Here is a 6,000-nt window from a genome sequence, read left to right on the forward strand (position 1 = left end):
ATCGAACATCTCCGGGGGTCTTCTCGGCGAGAAGAGCACCAATCGACGAACAGGTTCCACTTCAACGCATAGAGGCGCCTCGTAGAGGGGGCTCTAGTGGAAGTGATGGTGTCAACTACCGCTTGCGGTAGGTCACCTAGAACCTCCGCGTCCCGTCCAGGGACCAGACATGGAGTTTCCAGAGGTCTGGACGCGGGTGCCATAGGGTGCCCCGTCTCTGAGTCAGGAGGTCCTTCCTCAGAGGAATGGGCCAAGGAGGTGCTGTCGCGAGGAGCACTTGTTCCGGGAACCAAGTCCGGTTGGGCCAATATGGAGCGACCAACAGGACTCGTTCCTCGTCCTCCCTGACTTTGCACAGTGTCTGTGCAAGAAGGCTCACTGGGGGAAACGCATACTTGCGTTCTTCCCGGGGCCAGCTGTGGGCCAGGGCATCCGACCCAAGGGGTTCCCTCGGTCAAGGAATAAAACCACTGACAGTTGGGTCATCTCTGGGGAGGCAAACAGGTCTACCTGTGCGGCCCCGAAACGACTCCAGATCAGCTGGACCACCTGGGGATGGAGTCGCCACTCTCCCGGAAGCACCGGCTGACGTGACAGCTCGTCGGCTGCACGATTGAGCAGGCCCGGAATGTGAATGGCATGAAGCGACCTCAGATGCTTCTGACTCCATAGGAGGAGATGGTGGGCGAGTTGCGACATGCGACAGGAGCGTAGACCACCCTGTTTGTTGATGTACGCTACGGCCGCAGTGTTGTCCGTACAGACCAGAACGTGCTTGCCTCTGAGCGGCACCTTGAAGCAATTGAGTGCAAGATGAATTGCTAACAACTCGAGGCAATTGATATGCCATTGCAGTTGAGGCCCCGTCCACAGACCCGAAACTACAAGCCCGTTGTACGTGGCACCCCAGCCCGTGGATGAGGCATCCGGGGTGACAACGGAGTGCCTGGACACTTGTTCTAGGGGAACTCCCGCCCGTAGAAATGAAGGGTCCGACCAGGGGCTGAAGGTTTGGCGCACCTCGGAGTCACTTGGACGCAGAGGGATCCGCTGTGCCACGCCCATCTCGGGACTCGGTCGTGTAGCCAGCATTGAAGCGAGGGAGAATCGAGACATGAAAGTACGCGTCCATCAGGTTGATCGCTGCAAACCATTCTTGGGGACGGATGCACCTGGAGATGCGCTTCTGCGTTAGCATCCTGAACGGCAGCCTGTAATGGGGCCGGTTCAGGAATCGCAGGTCCAAGATCTGTCATAACCCGCCGCCTTTCTTGGGTACAATGAAGTACGGGCTGTAGAACCTGGACCTCATATCGGCTGGAGGGACCGGCTCTATTGCGTCCTTCGCCAGTAGGACTGCGATCTCCGCCCTGAGCACGGGGGCGTTCGCCTCCACTACAGTCGTAAAGTGAACGCCCCTGGGGGGACGCCGGGCGAACTGAATCGCATAGCCGAGTCTGATGGTATGGAGGAGCCACCGAGACGGGCTGGGAAGCGCTAGCCAGGCTCCCAGACTCCGAGCTAGGGGGATCAATGGCACCACAGACGTACCCGCAGCGGGGCAGCGAGACGGAACGCAGGGATCCGGCTCGGATGGCATGGGAGCGGCCCGAAGCGGGATCTGAGTGTAATGTGCAACACTTACCTGCATCCGCGGAGGGGACATGCGAGTGTGGGGAGGCCGCTTGAGTGCGTCCCGACAGCCGGCGTCCCCTGCTGGCGAAGGGAGAGGCACCTGAGGGTGGCGAGTTATGGGAGCGTCGACCACCGCCAAGCGCGCTCTCTTGGCACCCAGAGATATTGGAAACTGCTCTTTTTTTGAAGTTTTGGGTGCCAAACAGAATTCAAACAAAAGATTCTCCCCCGGCCCTCCTCCGGGGGAGGGAGTGGTGCTGCAGCCATCTCCCGAAGAGCAGTTTCCTCCATCTCTGGGCGGCCCGTCTCAGGGTCGCTTGCGACGACGCTTGCCACCTGGCTTGGCAGCGGCCTGGACATCCTTCCCACGGCCGGCCCCACGCCGTCGGCTGGTGTTAGGCTGCTGTGGTGCCTTGGCGGGGGCAGAGGCGGCGGTGGGTGGACGTCCTCGGCGGCGCCACCGGCTGCGGGGTGGAGGCAGCAGCGGGCCACCGGGGCAGGATGTGATTGATGGCCTCCGTCTGCTTCTGGGCGGCCGAGAACTGCTGGGCAAAGCTCTCGACCGCGTCGCCGAACAACCCAGCCGACGAAATGGCCGAGTCCAGGAACCGATATTTATCGTCTCCCTCATGTCGGCCAGGTTGAGCCAGAGATGTCGCTCCTGGACCACAAGCGTGGACATCGCCTGACCAATGGAACGGGCGGTGACTTTCGTCGCCCGGAGCCTAAACGATTTGCCAGGGAACAAATTATAGATCCATGAGACCAAAGATCGCCCGTTACAAGACTAATTTTAGCTCGAGACACACCACAGAGACATCAGAGCCAGCGGCAGACGTCAGAAGGACTGGCCGAGGAAAGGTTGCCCTCGGCGGCGTTGACAACCGCTGACCACCGCTGATCCGCTGGAGCTCACAACTCCGAAAATATCAGATAAAATGTTCATATAGGCACTCTTTATATAAATAAACCACAGATTTGAGCTTTAAACAACTACATTATCGACTGAAAAAGTCTTAAAACTAAGACTCCTTAAAACGGTGTACTTTTGTCACACATTAACAGTAGATTTTAACAAAAAAAGACGTGTAAACACAGCCCATGTCAGCCATTTCTCAACGAGACGAGCCGGCTGGCAGAAGCCCCGCCCATGGCGCGAATTCGCGTCTGTTGTGCAGTGAATGTCACACGCGATTCGCGCAAATTTCACGCACAAATGAAGCGAGTAAACTCAAAATGTTCAAGCGTCCACCTTTGCGCAATTAGCGCGAATTATTTGCGCAAATCGCGTCCGGTGTGAACGCCACATTACTTTGAGGGTCGTCATTTACAATAAAGCGAGTGCACGGTGGCAGGTAGCGACGAAACTCCATGACGCTTCACCGCAAAGAGAACAAAGTTCCACTTTCCGCAGTCGCTGAAGTGCTGGTGATGAAAGTTGTACGAATTCCAATGTATTTGGGCCAGAAAAACCGAAACCGAAGGGCTAGAAATGGCCGCTTCGTGAAGGCTGAAATCTGAGGAGCGGATGGCGTGCGGGCCAGTATAATATGACGACGTAAGAGCGCCGAGGCGCGCCCGCGCCATCAGCCAATGAATTGGCGCAATTCTATAAGGGCTTCAGACAATCAGCACACCCAGAGGGCGTTCCCATTTTGTCATAGCTACGCAGCGTTGAGTGAACCTATGAAAGAGAAAAAACTGTATCGTCATGCTGCCGACAGAAATATAAACAAAGCAGAAGCGCACTCGTTTTTTTATTAGATAATCGCCTTCTAAAAAAGCAGACTGTTTGGATTTATATGAATTGGTAACACTACAATAAGATTCCATTTGTAACATTAACTAAGGTTAGTAAATGCTGTGGAAGTATTGTTCATTGTTAGTATGTTCATTTCAACATTAAATTGAGTTTGAATTTTTATTTTTATCTGTTAACCTTGGTTAATGCACTATGAACTAACATGAATGATCAAGGTAAAATTGTATTGCTCATATTAATACATACAATATACAATGTATATTGCATAATGCTTATAGTTCATGTAAGCTAACACATCCTTGTTGCATAGGGACTTGCATAGTGTTACCTATGAAATGTGCATGCATGTTTCTAGGTTATGGCTAAAGAAACAGATTTGACCTGTAATATTTTAAGGTTTAAATAATTTTCTGAAGAATTTGTTCTGTTAGAACTTCTCATTTTAATATTCATATTTATATGTTTTTAATTTAGCACATTTTCATGGATCAGTACTGTTCTTTTATTTCTTGTAATAAAGTTCAGCACCGTTTTACTTATGTTTTTTTATCCAGCATCCATTAAAATAAACTATCGGTCGATTAATCGGTTATCAGCAAGTGCAGTCCAACCTAGTTATCTGTAACGGTAAAATCCACTATCGGTAGACCTCTAAATCAAAGGCCTTCAGGTTGTGTCCTTGTGTGATTCTTAGGACACACAGACAGAATAATCAATGATGTATTTGTAAACTAGAATATCCTGCCAAGTCATGACTTCAAAAGTCATACTATTTTCTCATGCCTCACTGCTTAAGAGTGCGGATCGGGCCGCATTTTTCTGTCCGAGCCCGGCCCGCGTCCGACAGAGTAGTAACCGAACCCGACCCGAGCCCGACAGGCATTAAGATATTTATGTCCGAGCCCGACCCGAGCCCGAATGTAGCGCACAGACTCTTCATAGTTGTGAAATTGCTGTTTTGTTTGCACCGGCAGTGATAGGGTTAACAAAGGGAGTTCAGAGGACGGAAACAAATCCTGAAGACGGGTGCGCTTGAGTGAGAGTGTGTTCATCTTCATTCTGATTAAAAGTTCGGACACAGAGCCTCCCTTGTCTGTCATTCTTCAGACATTACACTATTTTTTTTCTCATACTAATGACACATGTACGTTTGTTCGTGTGGAAAGCCTGCTTTTATTAAGAAACTGTAGGAAGGCATTCTGAAATGATTACAGATGAGCGCATCAGCGCGCACACGGGGAAACAAATACACACGTTAACACGGGGCCAAATCAAATAGCCAATTGTGAAACCAAAATTAAATGAACAAAAGTCTACCAAAAATGGCCCAACTAACAGAACAAAACATCAACGTAACACAAATGCAGCTTATTGAAGAGAAAATCACTCTTACCATTTTTCTCGAAAACTGTGTGGCTACTAAACTGCAACATGGGATTTATTTACATAATCCATCTATCAAAGTTTAGGCTAATCCAGGTTATTATGCAGAAAAAGGATTGGATCAACTGTGGATGGCTTCAAGGCTGTCCTCTGCTCGATGGTCCTGCCAGCAGCTGAAGTTGCGCTGCCAGCCACATGTAGCCTGATAATATGCAAATATGCACGCACGTTTTGCGCGCTGGTTGCGCGTTGTCACAGCTACGTAAACAAATTTCCGCGCACAGGAAGACGAATGGTAAGGTAATATTTTTAATTTATTTTAATCACATAAACATCAAGTTAAAAAGGCCCATTGGCTACCTACATAAGCTGTTTTAAATTTCAGATGTTCAATGCCTTATTGCGCTGACGTGACCGAGCCCGACCCGAACCCAAACTATATTTATAAATATCTGTCCGAACCCGGCCCGGCCCGTCGGTTACCGACGGGTCCCGTCGGGCTCGGGTCGGGTATCCATCCTCTCACTGCTTTAGAGATCTGCCATCATGTGTGTGGCCGGTAAACCCTACATTACGAACATAAAATGTCCCTACAAGGACAAGGATTTTGGATATTGCCATCTTTGTGGGGACATTTTTTGATCACAATAAGGAAAACAGCTTAAATCTTTTTGAAAATGTAAACCTGCATAAAGTTTTCTGTGATGGTAGGTTTAGGGTAAGGGGATATAACATACAGTTTGTACAGTATAAAAATAATTATGTCTATGGAGAGTCCCCATAACACATGAAAGCTGTGTGTGTGTGGGCATGTTTTTGTGAAATATCAGGACACAAATGTATATAATGACATGGGTATGACACAGTTATTACAAAAAGAGGGTGAAATATGAGGACGTTCCCCATGTCCTCACTTTTCAAAATGCTTATAAATCACACAGAACAAGTTTTTTTTCACAGAAAGTGAACTGCACAGTCTCCTGTGAGGGCTAGGTTTAGGGGCAGGGGCAGTGTAAGGGGATAGAAAATACGGTTTGTACAGTATAAAAACCATTACGCCTATGGAATGTCCTCACATTTCACAAAAACAAACATGTGTGTGTGTGTGTGTGTGTGTTAACTCTTGTCTTGTCCCAAACCAAGACCTTTAATCCTAAATTATAAAGGTTCATCCTAAAAAATATGAATTGCATTTAAAAAGAATTATAATAATGTAAAGA

The 6,000-nt window shown here is 48.9% G+C and overlaps 1 protein-coding gene across 2 annotated transcripts in view; it reads right to left on the minus strand.

The window, feature by feature from the left end:
* Nucleotides 1–5,002, minus strand: part of LOC307136765 (uncharacterized protein) — a 40,265-nt gene extending 35,263 nt beyond the window's left edge. Inside the window, exon 1 of one of the 2 annotated variants that reach the window (XM_079834016.1) lies at nucleotides 4,791–4,994. The gene's annotated coding sequence lies outside the window, so the exon portion shown is untranslated. Of the gene's footprint in view, nucleotides 1–4,790 lie in introns of both variants that reach the window. The other variant, XM_079834017.1, reaches the window with a different exon arrangement.
* Between the last annotated feature and the right edge of the window lie 998 nt (nucleotides 5,003–6,000).

This window comes from Gobio gobio (assembly GCF_949357685.1).
Source record: "Gobio gobio genome assembly, chromosome: 14".
Taxonomy (NCBI): Eukaryota; Metazoa; Chordata; class Actinopteri; order Cypriniformes; family Gobionidae; genus Gobio; species Gobio gobio.